This window comes from Triticum aestivum, chromosome 1D (assembly GCF_018294505.1).
Source record: "Triticum aestivum cultivar Chinese Spring chromosome 1D, IWGSC CS RefSeq v2.1, whole genome shotgun sequence".
Classification (NCBI taxonomy): Eukaryota; Viridiplantae; Streptophyta; class Magnoliopsida; order Poales; family Poaceae; genus Triticum; species Triticum aestivum.
In genome coordinates this window covers 217,973,362-217,994,378 of record NC_057796.1, presented here as the reverse complement: position 1 = coordinate 217,994,378, position 21,017 = coordinate 217,973,362, and positions in this window count along the sequence as shown.

Here is a 21,017-nt window from a genome sequence, read left to right as displayed (position 1 = left end):
GACGCACTTCCTTCCGTGCGAAGGTGTAGCTGGTTGGTCCCAGCAGTCAGGGGGGCGAATCGTTTATTTGCCCGGACGCACTTCCTTGCGTGCGAAGATGAAGCTGGTGGGTCCCAGCAGTTAGGGGGGAAATGTTTTTTCCATGAAATACAGTGGCCCGTCCGGTGGGTCCCAGCTGTCAGGTGGATGAATCATTATTTCCACGTAATAAGGAGGCACTTCCTTGCTGCGGCCGTGGACCCAGCTGTCAGCCTCTCCACGTACAGTCCACGTCCGATGGAAGTCGTTCCTTGACCACGTTGACCAGGCCGCGCCGAGAGCACCACGGCGGTGGACGACGGCGAGGCCTAGGAAGGGGACGACGCGGAGCCGGGGAAGATGCGGCAGTGGAAGCCCGCGCGGAGAGGAGTATGAGGGTTCACTGGTTCGGCTGCGGTGTGAGGATGTCGTCGCCGCAGGGCCTGGCCAGCAGTGGGAATAGTAGGGGCGGTGAGGCCTGCGCGGCAGCACAGCCGGCCACGGGAGGCAGGAGCATGCAGCACGACCGGCGCTGCTTTGGGCGGCTGGAGCAAGAAGACCAGAGGTTGAAGAAGCACTACGGCCGTTGGATGGACATCGTACGGTCACTGGAGCTAGAATCGTTCATATTGACTAAGTTGACAAAGCCCTCCGTCCCCGTCAACTTAGTTGGCCCACAAGTCATCCTCCCACTATGGTGGGTCCCAGCTAGCAGGGGGTATTCATTTTTTGTGCGTAATAAGGAGGCACTTCCTTGCGTGCGAAGATATAGCTGGTGGGTCCGACATGTCAGCGGGGGGAATTTTTTTTCGCGAAATACAGAGGCCCTTCCGGTGGGTCCCAGCTGTCAGGTGGAGGAATCATTATTTTGCGCGTACAGTCCACGGCCGATGGATGTCGTTCGTTGACCATGTTGACCAGGCCGCGCCGAGAGCACCATGGCGGTGGACGACGGCGAGGCCTAGGAAGGGAACGACACGGAGCCGGGGAAGACTCGGCAATGGTTGCCCACGCGGTGGGGAGTACGAGGGTTTACTGGTCCGGCTGCCGTCGCCGGAAAATAACAGGAGGTGTGGGTGAGTAGAGGAATGGCCTGGCCAGCAATGAAGTAGGGTGGGGTGGTGCAGCCTGTGCGGCAGCACAGCCGGCCACGGGAGGCGGGAGCAGGCAGTCCCACCGGAGCTGGTTTGGGTGACTGGAGCAAGAAGATCAGATATTGAAGAAGCAGCACGGCCGTTGGATTAACATCCAACGGTCACTGCTGCTAGAATCGTTTGTGGACTAAGTTGACAAAGCCAAAGTACATGTCAACCTAGTAGACCCACAAGTCAGCCTCTAAATCTGTCCCAAACAGCATACAACCCGAAATTTCTAGCCAGATTCATATTAATTTTAAATCTAAATATACCTTAATTTAAATTCAATGAAATTTTACCCGCACAAAAACAATGAAATTTAAAATATCAAAATTCGAAAGAAAACAGTATTTTGGAACTAATTGCCTGTTTGCTGTATTTTTTCATTTTACAGCCCATTTATTATTACTTATAGCCCATTTCTTATTACTTATAGCCCATTTTCTGGGCAAAATGCATCCCTCCTCGTCTTGAAAGATTTCCGGCCCAGCAGGGCGTAGAAAAGCAAGTAGGCCTACGTTGGTTATTCTGCAAAAAAAAAAATAGCTAGCTAGCCATTTTCAGAAAGGAAAAAAACAAACTGGGCTGGTCATGTGCTAAACATATGAAATAAAAGCCTGGGCTAGACGGGCCACGGGTCCCGCACAACCCAGTTGATACCTTCTCCGTCCCGAAAAAACAAAATTACTGCGCGCTGCTGGGTCCCTACTGTCATCCTCACCATGTACAGTCATGTCCTTATTCCTCTCGGTTGCTGACCATGTTGACAACACTAGAGGGCGGCGCCGCGATGAGCGAACCAAGGCGGAGGATGATGGTGAGGCCTCAGACGGGAACGAACAGGAGCCGGGGAAGATCACAGCCAGCCGTGGGAGCAGGCGGTCCCGCCGGCGCTGGTTTGGCTTTGGCGGCTCGAGGAAGAAGAGACTGGAGAAACGCGACAGACGTTGAATGTCAATCCAACTGTCAAGGTTGGCACACTCCTTTGTTGACTAAGCGGACACCAAGTAGCATACTTTTTTATATATAGGAGGAAAACTACGAGGAAAATGCGTTCGTCTGCCGTCCTCCTCACATGGAACGTTCACCACATAAGTGACTAGCACCCTTGGTTTTCAACCGAGAGGTCTTGGGTTTGATTCCCAGGAACTCTCAATTTTGTCCTCCTTCCTTCCTTGCAAAAAAGGGAAAGAAAATCAAAGACTTGGGAAGGCGTACAGAACAAGCTAGTGTACCAGTAAAGAGACGTTGCCGAGTTTTAGAAAAAAGAAAGACATGCTCCTGTAGCTGGTTCGAATCCAAACCTAGACTATGACTATATATGGTGCTATGCTACTCTGCAAGTAATGAAACTGACATATCCAACATTCGCTTCTCCTCTTCTCTACTTACTCTGCCTAGCATCAGAAGCTCTGGCCGCAGCAACCATGTCCGCTGGCTGCTCGTCCACCTACTCTTCAGCAGGCAACAACCAGATATGCACCAACTCGCCACCCGTACCATCGCCTGTGGGTCTCATCACACCCCCGCCGGCACGCGCACCGCAGCCGATTGCTCATCGCAACCCGCTGCCGTTGGTGTGGTGCCACTGCTACAAATCACGCAGAGTCATCCGTCGCGTCTCAACCACAATCCGCAACCCTGGCCAAGTCTTCTACAAATGCCCGAATCATGGGGTCATAATATGTTTAAGTGTTGTTCTGCTGCTTTCAGTTGCTGGTTTTTTTAATAGTTTGGTTGATGATCTTCCAATTTGATTCGTGCAGAAAAGGGAAGATTCGTGTGATTTGTATTTCTGGGAAGTTGCTGATGTGGGGGAATGCAACTACGCTGATTATTTGGTTAGCCGAGTGTCGTGGAGTTGTCACGGCAGATGTCCTCGAGCTAGGACTTAGTCGTGGAGCCATCGCAACTAGGAAGCTTGAAGGGGTTATGCGGGACAAGGAACACGAAGGTTTATACTGGTTCGGCCCCTTACGGTGAAGGTAAAAGCCTACGTCCAGTCTGAGGTGTTATTGATTAGGGTTATGATCGCCAGGGAGCTAAATAGCTATGCCCGGCTCTCGATGAGATCGTTGTCGTCCCCGAACCGCTGCCGGGTCGTCCCTTTATATAGGGAGGCTGACGCCCAGCAACCCTTAGAGTCCCGGCCGGCTCATAAGAACGTCCGGCTCGGACTCTGAACTATACTTGCCTTACACTACAAGTCTACTATAATAATGATTGTAACCACAGGCTCTAAGCCATATCCGGGTCTCAGCCCATCTCTGGCCCATAGTTTTGAAACTTGGCTCCGGGCTTCTGGCAATGACCATCCGAAGAGTAACCCGGCCCTTCCTGGCGGGTGACTCTAAGGTCTATATCCTCAACATTAGGCCCCAGATTGACTTGAGCCGGCTCGTGTCAATCTTCAACTCTGCCGACAGAGAAAATCTCCGGCTTACCATCATGTGAAGGCCATAACCCGGAGTGACGTCATCCTCTGGACTCCGGATAATCCGCCGTGACGTCATCCTCCATTAAGTCCGTTTTTTACTCCGCCAGATCCGCAACGGATCTTTGCTTTTACTGTCGTTCCGAAAATCGAGGCGTCGTGAGGGGGAGATAACCACGCTGTGGTCTCCTTGAATCTCGCGCCCACTTATGACTTCGCCTTATAAATAGGCCGGCCCAGCGTGTTCTTCTCATGCTCCCTTTCTTTCTCCTCGCGCCGTCGCTCCTCTGCCCGAGCTCGTGCTCCGCCGCCGTCGTCTCGCCTTCGACCTTCGTCAACCTTGGCCGCTGCATCACCCTGACCCGGACCAGACAAACGGCGGCGACTCCCGCACCTCTTCAGCTCCGGTAAGTTCTCACCACCCCGTAGAGTAGATCTAAAGTAGGGTTCCTCCAGTTCTTCATAGTTCGTTGCGGCCTGCGGTAGTTTTGTTTTTTACCACCCTTCTCTTGATCTTAACTCTGCGTAGAACCACTGCGGTAGATGTTTGAGATCCATTTCACCTGTAAGAAGTCCTCCTTTTACTGCATAAGAACCGTGTTCAACCTCAAGAACTTCTCCTGCCTCTGTTTTTTAGGTCTAGAAAATTTTCATTTCACCCGACCATTTTGATCCAAAAAAGTTACTGCAATATGTAAAACCTGTTTTACCACACTTAGTAAAAACTGTAGCTCTTGAATCTTGGCGGCTTATATCTCCGGTTTAAAGAAAACATGCGCCATAGAACTTTTCCGGTTTAAAGAGAACTATGCTCTGTAGAATCCTCCGGCTTAACTCTGGTAAAACCGTAGATAACCAAATTAGTTAGAATCCCCCTGCGGCTTAAATAACCCATCGTCTCTGAATATATATCATTAGTCCCCTTCATAAGCCGCCACCTTAGTCTGAATGATAATCTCCGGCTTACAATTAACCCGGACACTTTTCTCTTTATCATAGACCACCAACCTTCACCATGCCTCCCAAGGCTCCCATCACTTGCAACTGGATGAGATCCAACGTCACTGACGAGACCCTGGCCAACTTTGTTAAGTCCGGATATCTGCCCAAGAAGGAAGTGATGTCCTACCGTGCCCCTGATCCATCAGAAGAAAGACCACAGCTGAGGGACGGGGAGGTAGTGATCTTTGCGGACCATATGAGCCGGGGCTTCGCACCGCCCGGCTCAAAATTCTTCCGGGACGTGCTCAACTTCTTTGACCTTCGGCCTCAGGATATAGGACCCAACTCCGTATCCAACATCTGCAACTTCCAAGTCTTTTGTGAAGTGTATCTTGGAGAAGAGCCGAGTCTGCTGCTCTTCAGAGAGCTGTTTTATTTAAACCGCCAAAATGAGTGTGCCAACGGGCCAAGTCTGGAATTAGGCGGCATCTCCATCCTGCGGCGTAGGGACTGTCTGTTCCCTTATGCAGAGCCGCCGAGCCACCCTAAGGACTGGAATATGACTTGGTTCTACTGCCAAGATACGTCCCCGGCTGAGGAGAACCCGCTGCCCGGCTTTCGCCCAAAGCGCCTAGAGCCGACTCATCCGCTATCCGACAAACTGACTGCCGCGCAACGCCAGCCTCTGCTTCCAACGATCAATAAGATCAAGGCTCTGCTAGGCAACGGTCTGAACGGAATTGACCTGGTCCGGGTCTGGATCTCTTGGCGGGTGATCCCATTGAGCCGCCGCCCCGGCTTAATGTGTGAGTACACCGGGCGAAAGGATGACCCGCAGAGGCACAGTCGCAACGATCTTCCAGAAGACGTTGCAGAGGAAGAGACCAAGGCTCTTCTAAACGAGAGCTTGGCAGACTGCGGAAGAACCGGGCTAGCCCCCTTCTGCAAGACCAATCCAGCCCCAGCGGTAAGCCGCCGACTTTATCTTTTATCTTCGTCTGCATATAACCTTCAACTGAACCGTTTTAAGAATCAATCATTGTATCTCTCAGGCTGATAGTAAATTCTGGCGGGTCAAATATGACCATGAGGCGGCCAAGAAGGCCCGGAAAGCAAACAAAGCCGCCAAGAAAACCGCCCCTCGCAAAAAGGGAAGCAGACCCACTGCTTCGGAGCTACTGCAATTAAGCGACAGCTCCGAGTCAGAGGTAATCCTTAAACCTTTAAAACTCTTGCCATATTTGTTGTTTGTTGCTGTCCGCCTTATCAACATTTGCTCATTGACAGGATGACACCGGCGCCAGTAACCCGGTGGTTGAAGAGGTAATGTCACTTTCCTCCGACTCGGAGCCTTTGCCACAGCTGAAAGTCCGAAGAGTAACCCGGAAAGTAAGCTTTTCACATCCATTAGCTCATCAAGACCCTCAATTTCTTTTGAAGCAGCAGGTTCACGAAAGTCGGCGTCACACCCGGGCCCGCAAAGACACCGACCTCTCCGCCGGGTTACCCGATGCAACCAGGAAGCGTCGCACTGAGGTTTTTTCTCACCTGTACCCCTTTCATCCGTTGGCGGGTGTTATCCGTCAGCCACTCAACTCTTCTGACTCCAATTATCAGGAGACCTCCCCCTCTTCGGGTGACTCCATGCAGTCGAGTCTGCCGACCTTCAAGACTGCACCTGGGTAATAACAATCTCCTTACATTATCTGTCTGTACTTACTCTTTGTGTGCCTAACACTTCTGCCTTTTCAGTGCCCAGGCAAAGCTCACTAAAAGAGCAAAGAAAACCAGGTCAGCCGGAGTGCCAGACTTGCCTGACCCGGAGGCGACGGCTCAAGAGCCGCCAGCTACCTCCGCCCCTGAAGCCACCATTCCAATGGACACGGCGCCTGAAGCCCCTGCCCCGACTACCAAGACAACGACCGAAGCGTTGGTTAACCCGGAGGCCTCCGGCTCGGCCCCACCAGCAGACGACCCGGACGTGGTAATTACCCAGACGGAATTCGTTGAGCCGGGGAGACCGACCACGTTGGCCAAATGCTCCGCGAAGGGGGAATTGCTGCAGCCCCACCGGGTGAATCTGGACCTCTCCAGCTACACCGACTTGAGCATTGGAGAGCTTGTCTCTGGCTACATCAGCCAAGTTCACAAGAGCCGAGACGCCGAGATCGCCATGGTCAACCAGATCCAACAAAAATCTGAGGTATCCTTCTGCTGTCTTCTTACTTACTGCATAGTGACCCTTGTCATGCTAGCCCCCAAGTCGACGACTTATACTTGAATATGTTGTAGACTTAGGTCCCGGCTTACTCAATTGAGCCGGCAGTACGTAGATAGATACGTTCAATATGCCTTAGCCCCCAAGTGCCAAGTGTCTTTGCTTGGAAAGCGCTTGGGACTTATATAATGACTGTTAATAACCCGGAAATATATGCAGGCTGTTGGCAAGAAATTAGAGTCGGATCTTGCGGATCTCAAGAGCCGGCTGAAGACACAGGAAATGGAGACCCGAAAGGCAAACGCCAAGTTTGTCTCCAGCATCGCCGCTCAAGAGAAGCTGAAGACCGAATTTGACGCTGAGCGGAAGGCCTGGGCTGAGGAGAAAGCCGCACTGGTGACCCGGGCGGAACAGGCGGAGAAGGCGCTCTCTGAGAAAACCGCCGAGCTCTCCGGCCTAAAGTGCCAGGTTTCCCAAATGGTAGCCGCCATCTTCGGTAAGTCGCCTCACCGGCTTTCATCCATGTTAGAATGTTTACGTCTCTTGATTCATCCTTGTCACCGGCTTATCTGATGTTGTTAAACAGGTCCCAGAAGCGCCAACCTTAACTAGAGCGTGGTCACCAAGTTAAAGGCCGTGTACACCCTGGTGGAACAGCTCTACACCGGGTCACAGCGTGCCTTAGCTGTGGTGGCCCTATCCAATGAGGTGCCAACTCATCTAGCCGAAGTCCTGCGCCGGCTAGCAGTTCTGCCGCTGCGGATCTAGGAGCTACGACGAGCATCCGCGAGAGCCGGAGCAATCACCGCGCTGAGCCGGGCCAAAGCATTCCTGCCGGAGCTAGACCCGGCAGACATCGCCCTGGGTTACCCAAGCCTGAAGGAAGACGGCTCAGCCTTCGACCAGAAGGACTTCGCGGCATGTACGAAGGTTGTACGCCCGGTGGCCACCCTCATCGGGAACGACACCGACTTAACCAAGTATCAGCCAGGGTACAACGCGGAGAATCAGAGGATTCCAACCCCTCACTATGAAGCTCTCAATCTGATTCCTCCGGCTCGTCAGCACACCTTCGCCCCGGATATTGACCCGGCCGGGTTAATTGACGAAGAAGCCCAGTTCGAAGCTCTCAGCGGCATCAACTGGAAATCATCAACCTTCGAAGTCTTGGGATCAGCCGGAGGAGAAGACAGGAATGAGCCGGGGACTTCAACTCAGCAGGCGTCATAAGTTAGCGGGCGGCTTATCAAACATTGTTCCAACTTTTAGACTTGAAGAATTATTGTAATAGAGTAGGTGCAACAGTTTATCTCTGCCGTGCCATCGTGCACGTTTTTAAATGCGAAAGTCTTTTGAATTTATCTCTTTGATGTTTTTCCGGGTCATAATCATCCCTTCGTTCTTCTCAACCTCAAAAGGTGCCTTGAAGTATCCGCCTAAAAAAAGGTAAATCACAAGTCTCGAGGCGGCTTACCGCCCTGAGAATCAGGTGTTTGAGATAAATAACCCGGAAGATGAATCAAAAAAGACTGGTGCTTAAGTATACTCTGAACATAGCCAAAATAACACACTGAACAGCCTGTATGCATCTTTCGGTTTAAATAACCCGGGCAGCAAGGTTGACACCTTAACTCTGATTTACTTGCCTTAATGACACCCATGACGTGCAACTAACACGGTAAACCAAAGTTAAGCCGGCAAGTGAGACCCGGCCATGCATACCTTAGAATAAACTTGTGAAAGAGCAGAAGAACTTAGGGGCTTCCGGTTCGAATACGACCAAAGACCCAGCCCCAAGGGGTTAAGCTAAGATTCGGATACGATCATATAGCCCCAGTGGGTGTGGTGATGCCAATCAAAAGGGTACCGACAGCTATGTTCTCTTTGGTTCGAATACGACCCATGTTTGAACAGGAAGCCCCCAAGTGATTCTTAAAATTGTTTAATGACGCTGATTCGAATACGATCCACGTCGGTTCTCAAAGGGGTTAAACTATGATTCAAATATGACCAAAGGTAACCTCCCAATGAGCTCGGCACTTTGCCAATCAAGTGGGTATCGACAGCTATGTTCTCTTTGGTTCGAATACGACCCATGTTTGAACAGGAAGCCCCCAAGTGACCTTACTGCTTACGGCTAGATTCAAATACGACCATAAGCCGGATCCTCCTTTAAGTCAGCATGTAAAAAAGCAACACACGCATATTTGGAGGAGAAAAAAGGACAGAGGTCCTGCTTTATTGCTTATCATAATATATACATGTCTGAGATAAATATGTACACCACGAGAGCCGGTAGCTCAAGTGTAGTAAGGCCGAAGCTAAGCTATATTCCACGGCCGACGGGTCTCCTCCTCAGATTTACGCGAATCTTTATGCTCCCGAATATCAATGAGGTAATATGACCCGTTGTGCAAGTTCTTGCTGACCACAAAGGGCCCTTCCCAAGGTGGGGATAACTTGTGTGCATCTGTTTGATCCTGGATGAGCCGGAGCACAAGGTCGCCTTCCTGGAAGACCCGGGATTTGACCCGGCAGCTATGATAACGGCGCAGGTCTTGTTGGTAAATCGCTGAACGGGCTGCTGCCACATCACGCTGTTCGTCCAACAAGTCTAGAGCATCTTGGCGCGCCTGTTCGTTATCCGTCTCAACATAAGCCGCCACACGAGGTGAATCATGATGGATGTCACTGGGGAGGACTGCTTCTTCTCCATAAACCATGAAGAAAGGCGTGAAGCCTGTAGACCTGTTAGGAGTAGTGTTGATGCTCCATAATACGGAGGGCAATTCCTCCACCCAACAACCCGGCGTCCGTTGCAAAGGGACCAAAAGCCGGGGCTTGATACCCTTCAGAATCTCCTGGTTAGCTCTCTCAGCTTGACCATTGGATTGGGGATGAGCCACTGAGGAAACATCAAGTCGGATACGCTCTCGTTGACAAAACTCTTCCATAGCGCCCTTGGATAGATTGGTGCCATTGTCAGTTATGATGTTGTGCGGAAAACCGAAGCGGAAAATCACCTTTTTCATAAATTGAACCGCCGTGGCTGCATCGCACTTGCTGACTGGCTCAGCCTCCACCCACTTCGTGAATTTGTCAACTGCCACCAAAATGTGGGTCTTCTTATCCTTGGACCGTTTAAAAGGCCCAACCATATCAAGCCCCCAGACCGCAAAGGGCCAAGTGATTGGGATCATCCTCAACTCCTGAGCCGGCACATGAGCCCGTCGTGAGAACCTTTGGCAACCATCACATTTACTGACCAAGTTCTCTGCATCAGCGTGAGCCGTCAGCCAATAAAAACCATGACGGAAAGCCTTGGCCACAAGAGATTTTGAACCGGCATGATGGCCACAATCCCCTTCATGGATCTCGCGCAAAATCTCTTGACCTTCCTCAGGGGAGATGCAACGCTGAAATGCCCCTGAAACACTGCGATGATGCAACTCGCCATCAATAACAATCATTGACTTAGCCCGGCGGGTTATTTGCCTGGCCAGAGTTTCATCCTCAGGCAACTCTCCCCGGGTTATATAAGTCAGATATGGCATTGTCCAGTCTGGTATGACATGAAGAGCCGCCACCAGTCGTGCCTCCGGGTTAGGGATAGCCAAGTCCTCCTCTGTAGGCAACCGAACCGAAGGGTTATACAGGACATCCAAGAAAGTGTTAGGCGGCACCGGTTTTTGCTGGGAGCCTAGCCGGCTTAAAGCATCAGCCGCCTCGTTCTTCCTGCGATCAATGTGCTCCACTTGGTATCCCTGAAAGTGCCCAACAATGGCATCAACCTCGCGGCGATAAGCCGCCATGAGAGGATCCTTAGAATCCCAGGTGCCTGATACTTGTTGAGCCACCAAGTCTGAGTCACCAAAGCACCTTACCCGGCTTAAGCTCATCTCCTTAGCCACCCGAAGACCGTGGAGCAAAGCCTCGTATTCAGCCGCATTGTTAGTGCAAGGAAACATCAACCGTAGCACATAATGGAATTTGTCACCTTTAGGGGAAGCCAATACAACACCAGCCCCCGAGCCCTCCAGCTGTCTGGACCCATCAAAGTGAATAGTCCAATAAGTGTTATCTGGCCTTTGCTCAGGCACTTGTGAATCTGTCCAGTAATTGATAAAATCCACCAAAGCCTGAGATTTAACAGCAGTGCGTGGCACATATTTGAGGCCATGAGGTCCAAGTTCTATAGCCCACTTAGCAATTCTCCCTGTAGCCTCTCTGTTCTGGATAATATCCCCAAGAGGGGCAGAACTGACCACAGTGATGGGATGACCCTGAAAATAATGCTTGAGCTTCCGGTTCGCCATGAACACACCATATACAAGCTTCTGCCAATGCGGGTACCGCTGCTTGGACTCAATGAGCACCTCGCTGACATAATAAACCGGCCGCTGAACCAGATGCTCCTTACCCGCCTCCTTGCGCTCCACCACAATAGCCACGCTGACGGCTCGTGCGTTTGCCGCCACATATAGTAGCAAGGGCTCCTTATCAACCGGAGCAGCAAGGACGGGGGGCTCTGCCAGTTGCTTTTTCAAATCCTCAAAAGCGGTATTCGCTGCATCATTCCAGACAAAGTTATCAGTTTTCTTCATCAACTGATATAGGGGCATAGCCTTCTCACCCAAACGGCTTATAAACCGGCTTAAAGCAGCGATGCGACCCCCCAAACGCTGAACGTCATTTATACATGCCGGCTTAGCTAGGGAGGTGATAGCCTTGATCTTCTCCGGGTTAGCCTCAATGCCTCTGTCAGAAACCAAGAAGCCCAATAGTTTGCCTAAAGGAACACCAAAAACACACTTGGCCGGGTTAAGCATCATTTTGTAGACCCGGAGATTATCGAAGGTTTCCCTCAAGTCGTCTATCAAGGTTTCCTCCTTGACGGATTTAACCACAATATCGTCTACGTAAGCGTGAACATTGCGCCCGATCTGCTTATGAAGACAATTCTGTACACAACGCTGGTAAGTCGCCTGTGCACACTTGAGTCCAAAGGGCATAGAAACATAGCAGAAGGCTCCAAAGGGAGTGATGAATGCCGTCTTCTCCTGGTCATTAACTGCCATCTTAATCTGATGATACACGGAATAAGCATCCAAGAAACTTAAGCGTGCACAACCTGCCGTAGCATCAATGATTTGATCAATACGGGGGAGAGCAAAAGGATCAGCCGGACACGCCTTGTTCAAGTCCGTGTAGTCCACACACATCCGCCAGGTGCCGTTCTTCTTCAGTACGAGCACCGGATTAGCCAACCACTCCGGGTGAAAAACTTCAACAATGAACCCGGCCGCCAAGAGCCGGGCCACTTCTTCACCAATAGCTTTCCGCCTCTCTTCGTTAAACCGTCGAAGGAACTGTCTGACCGGCTTAAATTTTGGATCAACATTGAGAGTGTGCTCAGCGAGTTCTCTAGGTACACCTGGCATGTCAGAAGGTTTCCACGCGAAGATGTCCCTGTTCTCACGGATGAACTCGATGAGCGCGCTTTCCTATTTCGGGTCCAGATTTGCACTGATGCTAAACTGCTGAGATGAGTCACCTGGAACAAAATCAACAAGTTTAGTCTCATCAGCTGATTTAAATTTCATTGCCGGTTCATTCTCCGTGGTTGGCTTTTTCAAAGAGGTCATATCTGTTGGGTCAACATTGTCTTTGTAAAACTTCAACTCCTCTGTAGCACAAACAGACTCTGCATAAGCCGCGTCCCCTTCCTCGCACTCTAGAGCCACCTTTCGGCTGCCGTGAACCGTAATAGTCCCGTTGTGACCCGGCATTTTGAGCTGTAAGTACACATAACACGGCCGTGCCATGAACTTGGCGTAAGCCGGCCGTCCAAATATAGCATGGTATGGACTTCTTATCTTGACCATCTCAAAGGTCAGCTTCTCCACCCTGTAGTTGTTCTCGTCACCAAAAGCCACTTCCAATTCGATCTTACTGACTGGATAAGCCGACTTACCGGGCACCACACCATGGAAGATAGTGTTTGACTGGCTGAGGTTCTTATCGACTAGCCCCATGCGACGGAAAGTCTCATAATAAAGGATATTGATGCTGCTGCCTCCATCCATGAGTACCTTTGTGAACTTATAGCCTCCCACCTGAGGAGCCACCACTAAGGCCAAGTGGCCCGGGTTATCCACCCGGGGAGGGTGATCCTCCCTACTCCACACTATAGGCTGCTCAGACCACCGTAAGTAGCATGGAACCGCCGGCTCAACAGCATGAACAGCTCTCTTGTGAAGCTTCTGATCCCGTTTGCACAAACTGGTGGTGAACACATGATACTGTCCACCGCTAAGCTGCTTTGGGTTGGTCTGATAACCCCCCTGCTGTTGCTGATGACCCTGACCAGACTGTTGATTAAAGCCCCCTTGACCGTTCTGAGGACCGGAATTTGAGCCGCCGCCCGGGCCATGAAAGCCGCCGGCGCCTGAGCCGCCGCCCGGGCCATTGTAGCTCTTAAAGGCCTTCATGATTGCGCAATCCTTCCACAGATGAGTCGCTGGCTTTTCTCTGGAGCCATGCCTCGGACAAGGTTCATTCAACAGCTGCTCCAGCGTTGGACCTGACCCGCCGCCTCGGGGAGGGGGCCTCCCCTTGCGTCGCTGGTTATTCCCTTGGGAGTTGGCGTTGGCTACAAACTCTAGGCTGCCATCGGCCTTACACTTGCCTCCTCCTTGGTTCCCCGGGTTAAACTGAGGACCCTTGCCATTGCCGTTCTTCTTTCCCTTCCCTGTCCTTTCATCGTCTGAAGGGGGATCCTTGGTACCATCAGAATCAGCGTACTTGACAAGAGCCGCCATTAGCGTACCCATATCAGTGTAGTCACGTTTAAGCCGCCCAAGTTTCATCTTTAGGGGCACAAAGCGACAGTTTTGTTCCAACATTAAGACTGCAGAGCCGGCATCCATCTTATCCGATGAATGTATGATCTCCTTGACCCGGCGAACCCAATGGGTCGTGGATTCACCCTCCTGCTGCTTGCAGTTAGTTAGATCCACAATCGACATAGACTGCCTACAGGTATCTTTGAAGTTTTGAATGAACCGGGCTTTCAGCTCAGCCCAAGATCCAATGGAGTTCGGTGGTAGCCCTTTCAACCACGTGCGGGCAGTGCCATCTAACATCATGGTGAAGTATTTGGCCATGGCCGCCTCACTGACCTCCAGCAATTCCATAGCCATCTCATAACTCTCAATCCAGGCTGCAGGTTGTAAGTCCGCTGTATAGTTAGGCACCTTCCTAGGGCCCTTGAAGTCCTTAGGTAGACGTTCATTACGGATGGCTGGCACCAAACAAGGAACACCCCCGGTCCTGGTAGAAACACCCACATCAACGGACGTCGTCGGATAAGCCGGGGGGGTCTGGTAAGCAGTCAACTGAGGCACCTGCTCCGCCTCTTGCCGCGCTTGGTCTGCTGCATAAAAGGCTCCGTCATGAGCCGGGCCATGGCCAGGGGGCGGGTCATGACGTCGGACATTACTTGAGTTGGTTGCTGAGACCATGTGCCGGCTGTAACTCGGGCTCTGACCTGGACGAGGGGTCGAGTGGATCCTGTCCCGGCTGTAGGAGTACGCCTCTTGCTGTGCTAGTGCCGTCTGCAGGAGTTCCCTGACCCGGCGGGTTTCGATGGCCGCCGGAGAGTCGCCGTCCACGGGGAGAGCCGCCAGCCGTGCTGCCGCAGCTACCATGTTCTCCAGCGGGTTATCATAATGACCCGGGGTATTGGCACATACTGAGGCGGGGCAGGGGGCACCTGGGGAGGCCCCATCACTCGTGGCTGAATAAGGGGTCCCGACCCGGGCGCAATGACCCCTGGCGGGTTACTAGACCCTGCACCCGGCGTGTTGAAGAGATTGCGTGGATCGTAAACCGGCGGGAGTCGGGACTGGGCCTTCTGATGCCTCCTTCTCATGACCTCGTTGGCCGCGTTCTGATCCATCGTGAGTTGGAAGGACTGCGCCTGAATCAGCTGAGTCCGGGCGTCGAGAGCCGCCCGCTCGGCAGCCAGCCTGATTCCTTCTGCTGCCAGATCCTCTTTAGCTTTTATCAGATCCAATTTTAACTGTGCCACCTCCGCATCATGCTGAGCTTGATTCGCCGGGTCAACCGTGGCGGTTAACAGGGCCGTCATCTTGTCCGTGAGATCCATCAGCACCTGAGCCGGAGAAGGCACCGGGTTTCCCGATCCAGCAGCGGGGTTCTGAATAGGCTGCGCACCAGCCATAAAAACTCCAACCTGACTTGGCGGCTCAAAGAGGTCCAGAGTACTGTCGCCGTCAGAACAACCCATGAGCCTGCCATCTTGAAGTTGGTACAGCGAGTTTGATTCATCGGTGGCCGACTCGTCGTCGGAGCCGGCGGCCGTCTCGTCACCGGATCCAGATCGATCGGAGAGTCCGCCATGGATACACCCCATAAAGGCATGCTTTAGGGCAGGCCGGGCCCGGGCGGGTCGTGCACGCTGAGCCGTTTCGATGAGATCGGCGCAGAGATCCGGCTCGGGGCCCGGCTTACCAATCTTGCCAATGAAGACATGAATTCCGCCAAAGGGGACCCGGTACCCGTACTCAATTGAGCCGGCGTCGGGGCCCCAGTCCGCATCGTCGATGTAGAGCTTGCTGCGACGACTCTTGGTCATCCGGCCCACAGCGTATCCCTTGAGCCCTTCGAAGCTGCCCTTCAAGAACTCAAATCCACCGTGCGCGAGCCCCACGGTGGGCGCCAACTGTCGTGGAGTTGTCACGGCAGATGTCCTCGAGCTAGGACTTAGTCGTGGAGCCATCGCAACTAGGAAGCTTGAAGGGGTTATGCGGGACAAGGAACACGAAGGTTTATACTGGTTCGGCCCCTTACGGTGAAGGTAAAAGCCTACGTCCAGTCTGAGGTGTTATTGATTAGGGTTACGATCGCCAGGGAGCTAAATAGCTATGCCCGGCTCTCGATGAGATCATTGTCATCCCCGAACCACTGCCGGGTCGTCCCTTTATATAGGGAGGCTGACGCCCAGCAGCCCTTAGAGTCCCGGCCGGGTCATAAGAACGTCCGGCTCGGACTCTGAACTATACTTGCCTTACACTACAAGTCTACTATAATAATGATTGTAACCACAGGCTCTAAGCCATATCCGGGTCTCAGCCCATCTCTGGCCCATAGTTTTGAAACTTGGCTCCGGGCTTCTGGCAATGACCATCCGAAGAGTAACCCGGCCCCTCCTGGCGGGTGACACTAAGGTCTATATCCTCAACACCGAGGAATCCCAATACCAGCAGTTTGGGGTGTTGGACAAGTAACTGAAGGAACGGGAGAAGAGGAAGATGCAGAGTAGAAGGTTAAAGATGCAGTTCCTCTGATCATGGCCAAGCAACAGCTGCTGAACGGCCTTTACAACAATGAGGAGATGAAAGAGCTTGTGAAGATAATGGGCAAAATTGATGTGCTCTGTAGGATGATTGTCTCTTTATTTGCAGTGTATGTAGCACTCGTGATGTATTCAGTGGCTACGACATGAGCACTTTGCTGAAACTAGTAATGAATGAAACCTGTGTAGTAGGCTGGGCGTAGTGTTGTGAACATCTAATGATTTCTATTAATGGAAATCAGGGGGTATCCCCTTTTGCTCATATAAATAAATAAATAGCAGAGGCCCTGTCGGGTCAGCTTTGTTCTCATTCGAAGACGTCGAGCAAATTGCAATCCAACAGCAAACTATGTCATCAAATTCAAGTTTCACAGCCAAATATGAGTACAACTAAACAACAATGTCATCATGTTTTAGTTGCCATACAATCACCAAACACAAATCAGCATACATAACAAGTGATGTTCTCACAGCAAAATACTAAACAACATGTTCATCAGGTTTCAGTTGTCATAGCAAACACAATTTCACATAGTAGATAAAAAACGTCTTCTGACATGCAAATACGACAAAAGCAATGTAATCATCATCCGCAGCAGCAGCGTCAACATCTTCGCCATGTGTATCAGTCTGAATCGTAATTCTCCACGGTGTCATCTTCTTCTTCGTCCTCAACGTCCTCGAACGTGGGCTTGTTCTTGATCAACTCTTGTATGTCCACAGCACGATAGGCAATCTTTTTGCCGGCGTCATTGACGTGATGGTTCTCAAAGATATTAGGAACATCTGTGTTATCTTGTACATCAGGAGCAGTGTAAGCATCATCTTGTTGTGCAACTTCATTAAACGAATTCCTCTGCTCAAACCTTTGCAATACTCTCCAGTCATCGCTACGTGCAAATGTGTCTTCCAAGAAAAATATCTGTGTTGCTTGATTTGCCAAAATAAAAGGCTCGTTGGTCTGGTACGCCGCCTTGGCATTGATGGATTTGAAATAATCATCAGCTTTGGGTTTTGCAATCCTGGAAAACAGGTTATACCAACGACAGCACAACAGAACCACACACCGATGATCCTCGAAACTGGAGATATAATGCAACTGAACAATGTCTGTTATGTTAGCATACATTTTAGTTGTCTCTTTGTCATACGTATCCGTGCTCATGATGGCACTGTTTTTTGTCTTCCTGCCTTCGTCTCGTGCAAGGGTGTTGTAGCGCACATCTCCAACAACGCAAGATTCATAATGCCTTACCCGAGTATCAGGACCCATTGCTAGTGACTAAAGGGCATCATCAACTGCCTGCCCATCCTCCCGCATCTTCTTAACCTATGGTTAGAAAATAGACAAGCTGATCATCTTATGTACTCAATATATTAAAAAAACTGACAGTGCACTTCAAAAGCTTACATGGTTCTTGAACCATTTCGCAAATCCTGCCATAACCAGTTTGTCAATGTTTCTTGGATTTTGCGGTAGTAACTCCTCTTTGTAGATGCTTCATAACATAGTGATCGTGTCAAACATCTAAATATATAAGAATGTGCTGCAAGTTTAGTAGATTACGATGTATAAGCTGCAGTACTGCACTTACTTGATATAAGGTAGTATCTCAGGACAGTTATTCAACACATACCAAACCATTTTGCCCAAATCTTTAGGTTTGTCCTCTTGTCGACTCTTCCCTGTAACTCGAACAGAATAATCGAAAACATTGAGCCCGGGATTGTCTTCACCCACCTCTTTGCTAAGCTGATTAGTTGTTTCAATGTATTTTGAGCAGAATGTCAACGCTTCTGTAGCAATGTAGGACTCTGCAATGGAACCCTCGGGTCTAGCTCTGTTCCTAACATAGCCCTTGAAAGTGCCTAGCCGCCTTTCAATAGGGTACATCCAGTCATACTGTACTGGACCTCTAAGTAGTGCCTTATCAGGTAGATGAACAGCCAAATGCACCATCACATCAAAGAAGGCTGGAGGATATATCTTCTCAAGGTCAAATAGGATAGTTGGTATCTTGTCTCTAAGATGCTCCAAAGCATCTACCCTGATATTCCTACTGCAGAGTTCCCTGAAGAATTGTCCCAACTCTGCAACTGCTCTGTATAAGTCAGGGCGGCCCAATCCTCTAAGGATAACAGGTAAAACCCTTTGAAGTAGGACATGGCAGTCATGAGTTTTCAACCCTTGTACCTTGTTTCCATCTGCACTGACTCTCCTTTCAGGGTTGGAAGCAAATCCATGTGGGAATCTCACACATGACAGGACCTCGCAGAATTCTTTTCTTTTTACCTTGTCGAAGACGTACACAGCTGCTGCCATATCCCATGGTTTACCTTCATCTTGCACCTGCAAATCCTTTCTGATACCCAAGTGTGTCAAATCAATCCTAGATTTTAAGGTATCTTTTGTATTGCCTTCAATATTGAGAAGTGTGCCGATAATGCTGTCACATATATTTTTCTCGATGTGCATCACATCAAGATTATGCCGCAGATCCAAATCTTTCCAATACTCCAAGTCCCACAAAGTGGACCTGCGGGTAAACAATAATCTCTCTTCTACCCTGCCACGCTTCCTTTTCCCGCTACCATTACCAGGATGGTTTCCTGGTGTAATATGCCTGACCTTCTCTAATTCCACTTGCAACTCATCGGCGGTGAGCCTCTTTGGCGCATCACGGTTTTCATGCTTTGCATTGAACACATGTCTTCGGTATTTTCTAGGATGCGGCTTGTCCTTGGCAAGGAAACGGCGGTGTCCAATGTAACAGATCTTGCTAAGTATTGCGTATGACAGCGGATTCCTGTCACAGCGAACACATGCATTGTAACCATGTGTCGTTTGCCCTGACATAGTGCCCAAAGCCGGATAATCATGGATGCACCAAATTATAACAGCACGCAGAAAGAAATCAGCTGGTGGGCTGCTATATAGGTCTCGAGTGAGAACACCCTTCCATAGCTATTGAAGTTCCTCCACAAGAGGCTCCATGAACAAATCAAAATCCTTTCCAGGACTTTTTGGACCTGGGATGAGCAAGTCCATCATGTAGTTTGATTCTTTGGTGCAGACATTTGGAGGCATGTTGTAAGGGATAACAAGCACTAGCCACATGCTATATGTGGCGCTCTGGTGGCCAAATGGGTTAAATCCATCTGAAGCTAAGCCAAGTCTAATGTTTCTCGGGTCAGCAGCAAACTCTTTGTGTTTATCATTGAAGCTTTTCCACTCACTACCATGAGATGGATGGCTCATTACATTCTGATCTCTGTACTCCTGGTTCCTAGAATGCCACAATACATCCTCTCTTGTTTCAGCATCATGAAACAACCTCTGCAATCTTGGTGTAATTGGAAAATGCCTCAGAACATTATGAGGAATCCTCTTCACAGCATCGCCATCTTTCCATCTTGATGATTTGCATTTCGGACATTCACTTAAGTTGGCATAATCCTTCCGGAACAGAACACAATTATTCTTACAAACATGGATCATATCATATCCAATTCCAACTGCACGAAGGAAATTCTTCATTTTACTGTAGGTGTGTGGCATCTCAGATGCATCTGGGAAAGATTTGCGGAAAGCAGCCAACATCGCATCGAATGATTTGTTGGTCATCCGCTCAGATGTCTTCACCTGAAGAAAGGTGACCATAGCTGAGAATACTGACAGCTTATTTCCTGGGGTGACAACAACGTTGCATTGTTCCAACATGCGGGCCCACCGTTTTTCTTCTGCAGGTGAAAGTTCACGGAATGCACGAGCATTTCGTAGCATTGTTTCAATGTTGGTCAAACTCACTGGCTCTGCCACCACCACCTCCTCCTCCTCTTCCACCCGAGCATCAGGCAGATCAAGATGGTGATCTGCTGCTTCCACGTAGTCAATAACATTGATGTTCATAGCTTCACCATGATGAACCCACCTAGTATATGTGACCGACATCCCATACAAGTGTAGATGATTTTGCACAGTTGACTGGGGTCTTATAACTAAATTCATACAACTGCTATACGGGCAGAGCACATCTGATTTCGGACCACCGTACTCAGCTCTGATAAAGTTCATGAAGTTTTCAACCCCCTCGACATATGCAGCGGAGAATCTTCGAGCAGAAGTTATCCAAGTCCTGTCCATCTGTTAGACATACAAATTAGTTCTTCTACTAGATATTACAGAAAAACATATATGCTTTTTTCTGAAGTCCAGAAAAAAATACCTAGGTCGATGTCTAAAGCTATGGCAAGATATTTGGACGAGCAGATCTAAGTAACGAAATATATGTAAAGCTAATTCAGCAAACAGATTTGAGTGTCAAATTATGGCAGGCTGTTTCAGCAGTCAATGAGGCCGAGCACACAACCGTCGAACTATCGAAGGCCATCGCAGCAACAAAGATCGAGTATAAAACGGTGTAGAGCTATTTCACCCAACAGATTGGCTACTAGACCATGGCAATCTACGTCACAATAAATATATGGCAGGATATTTTAGCAACTAATCGGCCCTGGCATGCCATCTCAGCTAAACAGATTGAGTGTAGAACAGAGCAAGGAAGCTTCTTAAGCAGAGCATATTGATAGTAAACTACTTCGGCAAACAGTGAAATTAACAGCGTCTATCAGCTAACATTCAGCGCTACACCGACATGAATGGGGCCTCAGTCTAGAATGCGCGTACCGTGGGAGAAGCTGACTGCCGTGCGTCTCCAGACGAACGTCGCCAGCGGTGGCGGCGCTGACCATCGTGCGCCTCCACAAGAACGTAGCCAGAGGTGGCGGCGCGGCTAGAGGACGGCAGTCTATGAGAGCGTACTGTGGGAGCGAGAGGATCGCCGAACCGCGGCGCCGACGTATCGGCGCGGCGGAGAGGGCGGCTTCGGC